The sequence below is a fragment of the Phascolarctos cinereus genome, unplaced genomic scaffold (genome assembly GCF_003287225.1).
Source record: "Phascolarctos cinereus isolate Bilbo 61053 unplaced genomic scaffold, phaCin_HiC Scaffold_3;HRSCAF=262, whole genome shotgun sequence".
NCBI lineage: Eukaryota > Metazoa > Chordata > Mammalia > Diprotodontia > Phascolarctidae > Phascolarctos > Phascolarctos cinereus.
The window spans coordinates 227,631,508-227,646,429 of NW_027555736.1; the positions used below are offsets into that span (position 1 = coordinate 227,631,508).

At 36.0% G+C, this 14,922-nt stretch overlaps 1 protein-coding gene across 7 annotated transcripts in view; it reads left to right on the forward strand.

The window, feature by feature from the left end:
* AREL1 (apoptosis resistant E3 ubiquitin protein ligase 1) overlaps positions 1-14,922 on the forward strand; it is a 60,844-nt gene that overhangs the window by 14,443 nt on the left and 31,479 nt on the right. For 5 of the 7 annotated variants that reach the window (XR_002324460.2, XM_020986292.2, XM_020986291.2 and 2 more), the window contains exon 2: positions 12,678-12,974. The gene's annotated coding sequence lies outside the window, so the exon portion shown is untranslated. Of the gene's footprint in view, positions 1-572; positions 654-11,294; positions 11,579-12,677; positions 12,975-14,922 lie in introns of all 7 variants that reach the window. The other 2 variants (XM_020986293.2, XM_078151470.1) reach the window with 2 other exon arrangements.

Genomic DNA, 14,922 nt, shown 5'->3' on the forward strand with positions numbered 1-14,922 from the left:
GGAATTAGTCCTGAAACTTTCCCACTGTAACCAAGAGTCATGTCTCAAGGTCACTTAAGTATCCCAAGCTGCCTTGGTATGGGAACCCTGGGGTGTTCTCTAATTCTGCAGGTTGTTGGCACTGTGGAAGTCCAGTTTGACATGTAAGAAAAACATGAGGATGAGGAATATCAAATTGATACTGGCACTTCAGGGACCTGTGTATATGACAAGGATAAGTCAGTTTGCCATGTTTCTGTCTCTAGATCATTGTGTGAAGTCACAAACTCTTCAGTTGTTGCTTCTCTTTTCCCTCCTGCTCCGGTCTGAATCCCTTCTGCTCCCTCTGTTCTAGAGACATATTTCATAGAATCGTAAGATAGAAAGGGACCTTAAGTTTTATTCCCTAATTTTATAAGTAGGGAAACTGAGGCTCAGAGAGGTTAAATGATTTGCCCAATTTAAAAAAAAAACAAAAACCTAAACTGTTTTGTTTTGCATTCTGCTCCCTGAATGTTTGTGATAGGTTATCTCCTTTTTAGTCTGCAGAGCTTTTGGTTGACTTCCAGGTTATTAGATTTTTTTTTTTGTAGGAGGCAGAATTGTTCAGTAGGCAGAGCATGGAATTGAATAGAGACTTGGGATTTTTACTGTCTCTGACATTTATCTTCTTGGTAAGTTCTTTATTCCCTAATTCTAAAATTTGCATTTAGCTGACATTAATAGCTACTCTGCCTCAGCTAATGATAACAACAGAGAATAATTTTAAGAGGACTAGTTTTGAAAGTGATTAATTGAGGCTAATTGAACCTGAAGATGGGCCAGGGCCTAGTGTTTTTATTTGACTCAGCATCAGCGATACAGATGTTTCGTGTTAATTTGAGGAGAAGAACTGGAAGCAAAACCCTCTAAGTTAAATTGAGAAATGCAGTTTATTAGGGCTAAAGGGGAAAAATCTTGTATAACTTGAACATCTTGCCAAACGCAGACATAGTCTGTAACCTAAACAGACCTTGGTAATGTGGCAAATTGAAACTTAAACAAAGAGATAATAGAATTGGGACAACTTAATTAGAGATAAAATGGAATGCAGTAGTTAAAAAAACATTTTAAAAAGATCGTGACAAGCTATCTGATCTGGAGTATTATACAAGGCTAGAAAATGGATTCGGATCAGTTTAGATTTGAAATTGTTACATGCCTTTAAAACTATTTTAAACATTGAACTGTTAGAATTTATGGCAGTGGGTGTCAGCTTTGGGTCATGTTTAGGTTAGTATCCTTACTAATAATGAAAATGAGTGGGAATGACATGTGAATTACATTTGCAGGAGATGTCAGACCAGGAAGTGATGAGAACACCAGGGAATCCAAAAACACTAATACAAAGGAACCTAAAGATGGTGACCTAGTCAGGAAATTACAGCATGAAATGCAACTTAAAGTTTTAGCAAAGGCATCTGGAGAAAATTAATCTGAAACACAGATATTGGGTGGTAGTGTAGAAAGCTGAAAAGTAACAATGGTAAAAAAGTCATATGTAAGCATACGTTATTTTCCTGGGTTAGGTGGTAATGGGGTTGTTAACCAGAAGATTACGTAGGAAATTGTAGTGTAATATCGCAGTAATCTAGTATTGTGTGATTTTGGGGGATTGCCTACACAGAAGTATTATGTCATGGAGCTAAGGAGAGTTAGCTCATTTTGTTTTGACTGATGAGACAGTTCCTGGAAGGCTGCAATCAGTTTAAGGCACCTCATTACAAGATAGCTATAGAGGAATTGGAGGGAGTTCAGAGAATTATAACAGGAATGATTAAGGAACTGGAGGGACTGACTTATGAGGAAAGAATATAAATGAAATCCTTAAAACTTGGCAGAACAAAGACTGCAGAAATATACAACTGTATAAATATCTCATGGGTGAAATCTTATGGAAAAGGGTAATTCTCTTTTTGGGTGGGAATTGGGGACGGTGGAAGGAATTAAACCAGAGTAAAATTTAAACAAGAGAAAATTTAAGGTAAATATCTGCATTGTTTGATGATGAAAGCTACTTAATGGTTCCCTCTTAGTAAGTCTGCTATATTTCATGGGTTTTTCACAAAATGGCCTTTTATTTTTAGTTAGTACTTTTGTTCCCCTGGAATCACATCTATTACTTATGTCTAGAAGGCATTGTAGACCACACCCTACAATAGCCTCTTTCTTAAATTTCTGGTTCTTAACTTTTCTGGAAATAAGTAGGTTATTTGGAACTCTGATGGGCACAAGATTGAAATGTCTCAGCTTTCTGAAATAGAATCTACACCTAAGGTGTCCCTCAGCAGTTTAGAGCTATAGGTTAGGCCTCTAATGATTGAAGGGAAGAGAGGATAGATATTTGATTCTGTTTTATGGAAGTTTTATGGATCATTGGCCTAATGATGTTGTTAATAAAAACATTTAATAAATTTAATAAAACTTATGCTTGGGAAATAATTATGTGAAAAACTAATTTTTGTTAGAGGAAGCACGCTGAACCCTGGGATCAGCTAAGACAATTAGTGATATAATCTATGGAGTGATATAGCCCTTTGTTAAATTGGGTCCTGAGAAAACTTGAAAACCTTTTTCTAGTTTAGTTTTTGATTTTTTGAAATGTCTATATCACAAACTAAAGGTACAGCTGCATCTAGGGGGGTAAAAAGTTACTTGCTTTTATAAGGATGGCAAACTCTGATTTACTAATCACAAATATGGAGAGTAGTTTAATTTCATAGTGAATGGAACTCAGTAAACTAGCCCCCTGAGCTCAACTCTTTGTGTTTCCTTATCTATGAAAAGAGGAGGGGCAGCTAGGTGTCGAAGTGGATAGAGCTCCGGCCTTGAAGTCAGGAGGACCTGAGTTCAAATGTGTCCTCAGACACTTGACACTTACTAGCTGTGTGACCTTGGGCAAGTCACTTAACCCCGATTGCCTCACCAAAGAAACAAAAAAAAATCCTATTGTAAATTCTTGTTAAAACCTCTATTAGTTCTAATGTGCAGTCATTAATCCATTGCTTTGGCTACTAATCCCTTCTCTCTTTCTTTGGCAGTTTTAAGGTAGAGAAACTTCTTTGGGCAGAGAAATCCAGGGCTTGTTACCTTTGCTAATTACAAATGTGTCTGAAAGCCTAGTGGCAAAACTGTTTCCATCAAGGTCTTTCAGTGGTTAACATAAAAACAAAACCAAAACAAAAAAAAACAATGTATCTTTTCCTTTTGGTGATTATATGAATTTGACCCAAATTTGTTCTACTAGTCATGGAGTACCAGTTACCAGTCTAGTGATTTTTGCAGTTTCTACATCTGTTTGAATGGCATTCACTTTGATGAGAGGATTTGGAATGATGAAATGATATGAGCATTGTGGGTCATCAGATAGAGAGGGGACTTTCATGTTCACAGGGATCTTTCTTGCATAATTTATACTTTGCCTCCTCATCTGTGAAGCTACAAGTAACAAAGCAGTGTCATATAAACCAGAAGGAAATGTTTGCCTGTCTTCTTAATGACTATGACATCTGTTAAGCCATCAGTATGTGTAATATCAGTGCTGACCTTGTCATCATTTTTCTTTATCCCATTTGCTGCTGTAGCATTCATTCTTGAGTTTATTTTAAAAAATAAATCTTATTGACATATTTTGTTTTTATATCACTTGCATTTCTTATTGTATTCTTCCCCAGCATCTCAGAGAGTCATTTTTGTAATAAAGAATAAAAAAAAAGAGAGGAATTTAAAAAAAAATTCTGTAAAACTAACTGACATATCAAAAAAAGTTTAATGTTATATGCTGTGATCCCTGCCCATAGTCCACTATCTCTACTAAGAAACAGGAGGGAGGTTTCTTCTGATAGCTCTCTTTTGGGACCAAGGAGAGATTTTTGACTATTGTAATTTTCATAGCCTTCACTTTCTATTGTTTTGTTGTGGTTGTACTTTGTATTTACATTATTATGGTTGTGTATATTGTTTTCTTGGTTCTGCTCACTTCACTTTTCATCAGTTCATGTCAGTCTTCTCATACTTCACTGTATTCATCATGCTGATTGTTTCTTACAACACAATAGTATTCCATTACCACATATGTTTAGCCATTCTCTGATCAGTGTGAGTATACTTTGCTTCCAGTTCTTTGCTACCACAAAAATGCTGCTATAATATTTTGGTATATATAGGTATCATCTTTTTATCATTGACCTTTTGGGGAATCTGTACCTAGCAGTGGCATTTCTGGGTCAGAGGGTATGGACATTTTAGTCACTTTATTTGCATAGTTCTAAGTTACTTTCTCAAATGGTTGGACCAGTTCACAGCTCCATCAACGGTGTAGTGTACCTGACTTCCATGTCTTCTCTAACATTAACTGTTCCTATTTTTGTAACGTGTACCGATTTGTGGGGTATGAGGTGAAATCTCAAGATTGTTTTGATTTGCATTTCTTTTTTAGTGATTTAGAGCATGGTTGTTTTTAATTCCCAATTCTGAGAATTGTTCATATCTTTTAACCACTTATGTATGGGGGAATGACTTTGGGTATTGCATATTTTTGTTAGTTGTCTTTATATCATGGATATCAGACCCTTATCAGGGATATTTGATACAAATATTTTTCCCATTTAACAGATTCCCTTATCTTAGTTATATAATTAAAATTATCTGTTTTATCTTTTAAGCTATCTCTATCCCTTGTTTGTTAAAAATTCACCCCCTAGCTGTAGCTGTGAAAAGTATATGCTTTTTTTGCAAATCTTTTTATGATTTGATCTTTAATTTTGAGATCACAAATCTATTTTGAATATATTATAGAATATGATACAAAGTACTGGTCTCAACCCAGTTTTTGCTAGTCTGCTTTCCAGTTTTCCCGGCAGTTCTTAGGAAATAGGGAGTTCTTTCCTAGGTAATTTATATTTTTAGGTTTATCAAACACTGGTTTATTGAATTAATTTTTTTCTGATTCTTCCATGTTTAGTGTGTTCCATTCACCAGTCCTTTCCTATTTTTAAACTAGTGCCAAATAATTTTGGTGATTATTGCTTCATAATATAGTTTGTTGTCTAGAAGTGCTATTCTCCCTTTGTTCCTACCTTTTCATTACTTCCTTTGATATTCTAGACCTTTGGTTTCTCTAAGTGAATTTTATCATTATTTTAATTAGCTTTGTAAAATATTCCCTAGAAGTATGGTTGTCTTGGCACTAATTTTTTTTTTGAGGCAATTGGGGTTAAACAGCTTGCCCAGGCTCTAGTAAGTGTCTGAGGCCAGATTTGAACTCAGGTCCTCCTAACTCCATGGCTGATGCTTTAGCACTAAATTTAAAATACATTTTGGTAGTATTATTATATTTGTCAAGTTATGGCCCAGCCTTGAGCATTGAATTTTTTTCCAGCTGTTTAAGTTATTCTTTATTTCTTTAACACTAGAAGGACCAGGCACTTTAATTGGCACAATAGTATTATAATTTTGCTTTGAAATAAACATTTTCATTTCTATTTTCTTTGCGTTATATATTAAAAATAACAACAATACACTGTGTCAATTGATGCTGCTTGGTCCTTCAAGGTATTCTTAAATTCTGGTCCTCCTAGTGTTAAGGAGTATTTTGTAACTGTCTATACAATTTATTGAATGCACTTTGGTAGATTGATTCCCAGATATTATAGTTATTTTGAGTGGAACTTCTATTATCGTCTCTTCAATTTTACTATTGCTTTATAGAAATGATGTAGATTCTGTGGAATTTGAACTTTGTATGAGAGGCAGTATGGAGTCATTGAAGATTTTTCAGCAGAGGAGTCATATGACCAAATTATGGAAGATATCTGGCTAGAATGTGAAGACTGTATTGTATGGGGAAGAAAATGAAGACAACTTCAATAATCGTGATTATTAGTATTATACTAGGATGGTAACAGTGAGAATAATGTTTACTTTGCAGTCTTGATTTTACTGAAGCTATTAATTGTCCCAATTTGTTTCTCTGCTGATTTCTTAGGATTATCTAAATAAATTATTTTGTCATCAGCAAATAGTGATAATTTTGTCTCTTTGCCCATCTTTTTCTTCTTTCTCTTGTCTTATTGCTATTACTAGCATTTCTAGACCTGTGTCATATAATAGAAGGAAAGGGGCAGGCTCCTTGTTTTATTCCTATGTTTATTGAGAAAGTTTCTAGTGTCTCCCCTTTGTATAGTGTGCTAACTTTTGACTTTAGGAAGATGCTTTTTATACTATTAAAAAAAAAAAGATCCTTCAGATCCTTCTGTGCCTATACTGACTACTGACTTTTATTGAAGCTCACTATGAGATTGTTGAGCTCTGATTTTCATCCATTCAGTTCCACAAATATTTATTGAGTACCTACTATTTGTAAAGCACAGTAGGAGCTACAAAATTAATGATGTATGATTATTGCCCTCAGGGAGCTTACTGTCTTACGGGGAGATAGGACATATTTAAGAATAATTTTAATACAGGGCAAAATGTGGTGGGTCTTTGGAAGAGGAACAAAGTATAGTGGCAACACAGGATGGTGAAATTCTTTCAGTTTGTGCAGGGTTGGGGTGAAGAGGTATCAATGAGGTGACTTTGAATGTGACTTCAAATGATGGGTAGGATTTTAACAGGAAGAGATTGTAGGGAAGGACATTCTAGGAACATTTCCCACAGTGCCATGCCTATTCTCTTCATTCCTAATGCAAACACCCTCTTATAGATTCTCTTTACTAGTTACCAGGACCATTGAAATTGCCTTTGTTTTCTTCCTCATCTAATTCATCCTTCCCAAAGTGGGTGATACCTCCCCCTGGGGGGTGCTGGAATGATTCAGGGGGAAGTGATAGTTTAAAATGACTCAGATGTCAAAAAAAAAAAAGGGTTGAAGAAAGTAGATCTCCAGAGGAGTGCTGAGTAATTTTTTTTTCAAAAGGGGGCAGTAGGCCAAATAAGTTTGGAAACCTCTGTGGGTTTATGTTTTGTTGCCAGATATTTTCCATATATATATACACACATATGCATATATATAATCTTGCTACAATTTTCCTCTGCTGAAAAACCTTTTTTTTTAAAATTTAAATTTTTTAAATTTTTAGGCAGTTGGGGTTAAGTGACTTGCCCAGGGTCACACAGCTAGTAAGTGTCAAGTGTTTGATCTGAGGCCAGATTTGAACTCAGGTCCTCCTGACTTCAGGGCCGGTGCTCTATCCATTGTGCCACCTAGCTGCCCCCTCTGCTGAAAAATCTAGAATGACTATTTATTGCCTATCACACAAGGTTCAAACTCCTTTGCTTGGCGTTCAAGGCCTTCCACAGGTGCACTACCCTACATTTTCCACCTTTTTCCCCCTCTGCTACATGGCCTGACTCCAGCTGAATTTTTCTTTGTCTTCTGAACATGCCATTTGATTTCCTGTCCCTGTTCTTTGTCTTTGCTTGTGTTCTTCCCTGTGTTTGGAATGTCCTTCCCCCTCTTATTCACCTGTTGAATTCCTGCCTCTTTCAAAGCTCAACTTAAATGTCAACTCCTTTATGAAGCTTACAGTTTCCCATCCACAAGTATTTTTCTCTGAAGACCTCACATAGCACTGTTTCATACTTCTGTATTATACTTGTCATATAACATTGCATTAACATTATCTATTTGTCTTTCCCTCAACTAGTCTGTAAACTCTATGAAGGAAGGGAGCGCATCTTATCACAACTCTGTGTTTTTCCCAAGATTTAGCTCAATGTTCTGCACAAAGGCATTTTTTATTGATGCCTCATTTTTAAAAAATTAATTAATTTTTCGTTTTAAACATTTGCTTTTTTAAGATTTTTGAGTTCTGAATTTTCCCCCCTCCCTCCACTTCCCACTCCCCAAGACAGCATGAAATCTGATATAGACTATACATGTGTGATCATATTAAACATGTTTCCACATTAGTCATGTTGTGAAAGAAGAATCAGAACAAAAGGGAAAAACTAAGAGAGAGAAAAAACAAAAAACCATAAAAGAAAGAGAAAATAGTATACTTCAGTCTGCGTTCAGACTCCATAGTTCTTTTGCTGGATGTGAATAGAATTTTCCATCATAAGTCTTTTGGAACTGTCTTAGATCATTGCATTGCTCAGAAGAGCCAAGTCTAACAAAGTCAGTCATTGCACAATGTTGCTGTCACTGTGTATGGTGTTCTCCTGGTTCTGCTCAATTCACTCAGCATCAGTTCATGCAAGTCTTTCCAGGTTTTTCTCCAGTCCTCCAGATCACCATTTCTTAGGGAACAACAGTATTCCATTACATTCATATACCACAGCTTGTTCAGCCATTCCCCAACTGATGAGCATCCCCTCAATTTCCAATTCTTTGCCACCACAAAAAGAGCTGCTATGAATATTTTTGTACATGTGGGTCCTTTTCCCTTTTTTTGTGGTATCTTTAGGATACAGACCTAGTAGTGATATTGCTGGATCAAAGGGTATGCTCAGTTGTGTAGCCCTTTGGGCATAGTTCCGAATTGTTCTCCAGAATGGTTGGATCAGTTCACAACTCCACCAGCAATGCTTTAGTGTTCCAATTTTCCCCTGTCTTCTCCAACATTTGTCATTTTCCTGTTTTGTCATATTAGCCAATCTGATAGTTATGAAGTGGTACCTCAGAGTTGTTTTAATTTGAATTTCTCTAATCAGTAGTGATTTAGAGCATTTTTTGTATGACTAGAGATAGCTTTAATTTCTTTATCTGAAAATTGCCTGTTTATATTCTTTGACCATTTATCTGGGGAGTGACTTGTATTCTTATACATTTGACTCAGTTCTCTATTTATTTAGAAATGAGGCCTTTATCACAGATATTGGCGGTACAAATTGTTTCCCCGTTTTCTGCTTCCCTTCTAGTCTTGGTTGCATTGGCTTTGTGCAAAAACTTTTTAATTTAATATAATCAAAATTATCCATTTTGCATTTCATAAATGTTCTCTAAATCTTGTTTGGTCATGAATTCTTCTCTTCTCCATAGATCTGACTGGTGAACTCTTCCTTGCTTTCCTAATTTGCTTATAGTTTCACCCTTTATATCTAAATCATGTATCCATTTTGACTTTATCTTGGCATATGGCGTAAGATGTTGATCTGTGACTAGTTTTTGCCATACTATTTTCCAGTTTTCCAAGCAGTTTTTGTCAAATAGTGAGTTCCTATCCCAGAAGCTGGAGTCTTTGGGTTTATCAAACAGTAGATAACTATAGTCATTGACTGCTGTGTCTTGTGTACCTAACCTATTCCACTGATCCACCACTCTATTTCTTAGCCAGTACCAAGTAGTTTTGTTTATTGCTGCTTTATAATACAGTTTTAGACTTAGATTTAGATTTAGGTACAGCTAGGCCACCTTTCCTTGCATTTCTTTTCATTAATTCCCTTGATACTTTGGACCTTTTGTTCTTCCAAGTGAATTTTATTATTATTTTTCTATCTCTATAAAATAATTTTTTGGTTGTTTGTTATAGCACTGAATATGTAAATTAGCTTAGGTAGAATTGTTATTTTTGTTATATTAGCTCGGCCTACCCGTGAGCAACTGATAGCTTTCCAGTTATTTAGATCTGACTTTATTTGTATCATTTATTTCCTCATTGCCTATTCTAATTCCTTCAATTTCAATGCCCTTTTCTTCTCTTACAGCTAAAGCTAACATTTCTAGTACAATATTGAATAACAGTGGTGATAATGGACATCCTTGTTTCACCCCTGATCTTACTGGAAATGTTTCTTGCTTATTCCCATTACATATAATGCTTGCTGATGGTTTTACATAGATGCTGCTCATCATTTAAGGAAAACTCCATTGATTCTCTGCTCTCCAGTGTTTTTAATAGAAATGGGTGTTGTATTTTGTCAAAAGCTTTTTCTGCATCTATTGAGATGATCATGTGGTTTCTGTTAATTTTGTTACTGATATGGTCAATTGTGCTGATAGTTTTCCTAATATTGAACCAGCCTTGCATTCCTGGTATAAATCCCACCTTGTCATAGTATACTATCCTCGTGATAAGTTGCTGTGATCTCTTGGCTAATATTTTATTTAAAATTCATTAGGGAAATTAGTCTATACTTTTCTTTATTTTGGCTCTTTCCAGTTTAGATATCAGCACCGTATTTGTACCATAAAAATAATTTGGTAGGATTCCTTCTTCTGTTTTTTCAAATAGTTTATATAGTATTGGAATTAATTGTTCTTTAAATGTTTGGTAAAATTCACTTTAAATCCATCTGGCCCTGGAGATTTTTTCTTAGAGAGTGTTCAGTTTCTTTTTCTGAAATGGGGTTATTTAGGTATTTTATTTCCTCTTCTGTTAATCTAGCCATTTATGTTTTTGTAAATATTCATCCATTTCACTTAGATTGTCAGATTTATTGGCATACAGTTGGGCAAAATAGCTCCTAATTATTGTTTTATTTTCCTCTTCATTGGTGGTAAATTCACCCTTTTCATTTTTGATACTGGTAATTTGGTTTTCTTTCTTTTTTTTTTTTAAATCAAATTAACCAAATTTTATCTATTTTATTGTTTTTTTCCCTCATAAAACCAGCTCTTAGTTTTATTAGTTCAATAGTTTTCTTAATTTCAGTTTTCTTAATCTCTCCTTTGATTTTCAGAATTTCTGATTTTGCATTTAATTAGGGCCTTTTAATTTGTCCTTTTTCTAGATTTTTTAGTGGTATTCCCAATTTATTGAGCTCTTCTTTCTCTATTTTATTCAGGTAAGCATTTAGAGATACAAAATTTCCCCTAAGAACTGCTTTAGTTGCATCCCATAAGTTTTGGTATGTCTTCTCATCACTCATTCTCTTGGGTGAAGTTATTGATTGTTTCTATGATTTATTGTTTGACCCACTCATTCTTTAGGAGTAGATTATTTAGTTTCCAATTAATTTTTAGTTTATCTTTTCATGACCCTTTATCCATGTAATTTTTATTACATCGTTATCTGAAAAGGATGATGCCTTATATTTTTATATAATAAGCATTTCCAAATGTACTGTTCACCTCTCCCCCACTCAGTGAGTCTGCCCCTGTAACAAAGATGAAAAAAGAAAAATAGCAGTTCATCAAAACAATCAACACATTGACTCTGTATGAACAGCATCTACCCTTCCTCATTCACAGCCCCCTGTCTCTCCATTGAAGGGAAGAAGGTGCTTTTTTTTCCCCCTGGGGCGAGCTTGGTTCTTATAATCATGCAACATTTAGTTTTATTTTATTCTTCTTTCCTTTTACATTGTTGTCATTGTGTTTATTGTTTCAGTTGTTCACGTACATATCTTTATGGGCAGCTAGATGGAACAGTGGATAGAGTGCCTGGCCTGGAGTCAGGAAGACTCATCTCCCTGAGTTAAAATCTGGCTTCAGAGACTTAATAGCTATATGACCCTGGGCAAGTCACTTAACCTTGTTTGTCTCAGTTTCCTCCTCTGTAAAATGTGCTGGAGAAGGAAAAGGCAAACCACTCCAGTATCTTTGTCAAGAAAACCCCAGGTCGGGTCACAAAGAGTCAGATAAGACTGAACAATGATGGAACAACAACTAAAGGTATCTTTACTATGCATGCATCAATTCATGTGTCCCATAAACACAATTGTTTTCCAAGTTTTACCTTCCTATGTTGCTCTGAATTCTTCATCTTTTTCATTTCTTTTGGTGTAATAATATCCTATCACAGTCATATATCACATTCTGCTTAGCCCTTTCCTGTTGCTGGGCAACTACCTATCTTGTTCCCATTTCTTTGCCACTGCCAAAATTACTGCCATGAATATTTTGCATGAATGGGACTTTTTTGTTTTTTACCTCCCCAAGGGTAGCCTAGCAATGGGAAAAATCTGGGTCAAAGGGTATGGACATTTTATGTCACTTTTTAAAAGCTTAATTCCAAATTGCCTTCCAGAGTGATTAGAATAACCCGTAGGTCTACCAGTATTGTAGTAGTGTGTCCTCATAATAAGATTACAGATTCATAAATTTAGATCAGAGCTAATAGAGGCCATTGAGGCCAACCCGCTATTTTTACAGATGAGGAAATTGAAGCACAGAGAGGTTAATAATGTGACTTGTCCTTGCAAGTAAGTGTATGAGGCAGGATATTTATATATCGCAGGTCTTCTTGATTGGAAGTCCAGTGCCCCATTCCCTTTGCGCTGTTACCTCCCAAAGCGTTCAATACGTGTTTGTTGAAATGAGTTGAAGAAGGAACACAGTGAGCAAAAGCACAGGATGTGTTTGGGAAATGTTCGGTATTTTAGTTTTGCAGGAACATAGGTCCTAGAAAAGGGAAATAGTGAGAGATATGATCAAAAAGCTAGCTTGGGGCTAGAGCAGGGAAGGCCTTGGATGCCATGGTAAGGAATTTAGAACTTATTCTGTAGGCCCTGAAAAACCATTGGAGGATCATGTCTTATGGATGTATTAAGCTTGTTACTATGTGATTCAATTGAAATTCAGGATGTGATGAAGAAGTCACTTTAATTGGGAAACCTCTGGCTAGAGTCTAATTAGATCTTGATCATTATTTTTACCCTTCCCTCTTCTCTAGTGCCTCCACCTTTCTTGTTTATGTTCTCCTTTTTCAGTGTCATTCTGTTTGGTTCTTTCTTTCAGAAACAAATAATCAGCTAATTTCTTTACTTTTCAGGCTGTGAAACTGGAACACGTACATCTGATTGGATGGACTGTGCCTTGTTGTGGAGAGGAAGACCAGAGATGGAGTCATAGTCTTAGGACTGGTTTTTCTCCCTGAGAGTTCCAAACATTCTACTTCACTGTGATACTACCTTAGCAAAGGTCTGATGGACAGACCATTCCTATTTACCTTGCCCCCTTTTTTTCTCCATGTGGAAAGTGGAAAGCAAGGCAACAGACACCAAAAGAAAATTGGTTTAATGAATGAGAGTGCTACCTCAACTCTCAGAACATGGGCCCTCCTTTAAAGGTAATATACTGGTGGTGGTTTAAGTTTGTTACTGTTGGCAGAAGGAAAATCATGGTAGGGGCATTTCCAGAAAGAACTAGCTTAATTGTGAAGGGGCCCTGTTTAGCAAAACCACAAGGACAGCGAGATTTGACCCAGGTGTTGCCGTCTTAGAGTTTTGAGAGTGGTAAGAAACTACCATTCATTCCTGGGGAATGGCTTTTCCTGTACTTGTCTTTAATGTTCGATCTAAAAAAATCATTTAGTAGTGCAATATTAACCTTGTACATTTTCCAGAGACTTTAGAAGTAATGACATCATTATATATCCCAGCATTTCCCTGAGGCAACTCCAAGAGAAGTTTTTTGTTGTTGTCGTTTTGTTTCCTTTCATGAATAGTGTACCAAAGTGAGTAGGGAACTTGTCCAAAGTCCTTAAACAAGGAGCTACATTAAATAGTTTGGGTTATATCTTATTTTTACATTTTAGCTTTTAGCTTTAGCCTTTTTTTGTTTTAAATGGAAAAATGTCTCCATCGTAGGACAGGAAGGTTTTGCCTTTCCATTTTCAGCCTTACCAAGCATACCATAGATTAGAATAGTTCATATTGGTTTGTTACCTCTGTAGAACCCCTCTTGGGTCTATTCTCCAACTTGTACTTACATTCAAGGATTGGATCTCCCCAGAGCTTGGCTGCTACCTTGGCTTTTCAGATATATACCCTGCTGAGCTTGTGTCTCTTGACTTGTGAACTGTCTTTTAAGGATCACCTGAGGGCATGGCCATCTTCTGTCAGGCAAGGGGTTGTCCTGTCTGATTCACTCAGAAAAGTGTTTACACTTCATAAAGGAATCGTTGGCATTAACGCTTTGTCATCTGTAATTACAACAGTTGAGCTGGAAGGAAACCAGATTCCCTCTTATGCCTACATTCACTTTTTTTTTTTAATCTACCTTTTTTTCAAGAATACTTCACTGTCTTAAGATTTTGCTTATTCTCCTACAATAAAGATTGTGTTTCTATCAGCACAAGATGTTACAATGCCATAGGATATTAAAACAAACAAACAGAAAACCATCTTTATAATTTTGAAATATAAGAACCAATTTGGATAAAAGTTGAAATGTTTCTTTGGTCTTGAATCAGATGTGGAAACTTTAACTTCCAAAATAATTTTATTGGGGAAGTTATAAGTAGGAGAAAGTGGGTTAGTTGCTGTATAAACTGCTAGAAGAGATAAATACCTGTGATTGTGAACATAGGATACAGTTGTGTTCTTGTACCATGCACTAGTAATTTAGAATTAACCCTTTGACTTGAAAAATTGGGTCTTTAACCCAAATGAGTACATTGCTGGTCAGAATAATCTAATCCAAATTAATTTAGCAAACATTTACTTAATATTTACTATTTGATACTCCGGGGGATCCAAAGATGGATAAAACATGATCTCTGCCCTCAAGAAGTTTAGAGTCTAATAAGGAAGATGAGACACATACATAAATGCCCGTAGTAGAAAGTGGAATGAAAGAAATAAGTTTCGTAAAAGAGGGTGTACACAAAGTGCTGTGCATACATGGAAGGAGAAATTACCTCAACTGGGGAGACTTGAGGGAGATTTCATGCTTGGAGGAGGTGGCATTTGACCTGGGTCTTGAAGGATAAGTAGGATTTTGACAGGCAGAGGTGGGAGAGGGTATTTAATGTATAGGAAAATGTAGAAGCAAATCTCCAGAACTGGAAAAAATGTGGGACTTGTTTAGGGATTTGAGAGTAATTGAACATTACTGGTACATGGGGTGCATGAGGGAGGGTAGCTGGATTAAAATGGTTCTTGGACTCTAGGAGGTTTTCACTGGTGGGCAGTGGAAGACCATTCCAAGTTTTTGAGTCAGGGAGTGACATGATCAGAGCTGTGCTTTTTTTTTTTTTTGAGGCAATGGGGATTAAGTGACTTGCCCAGGGTCAC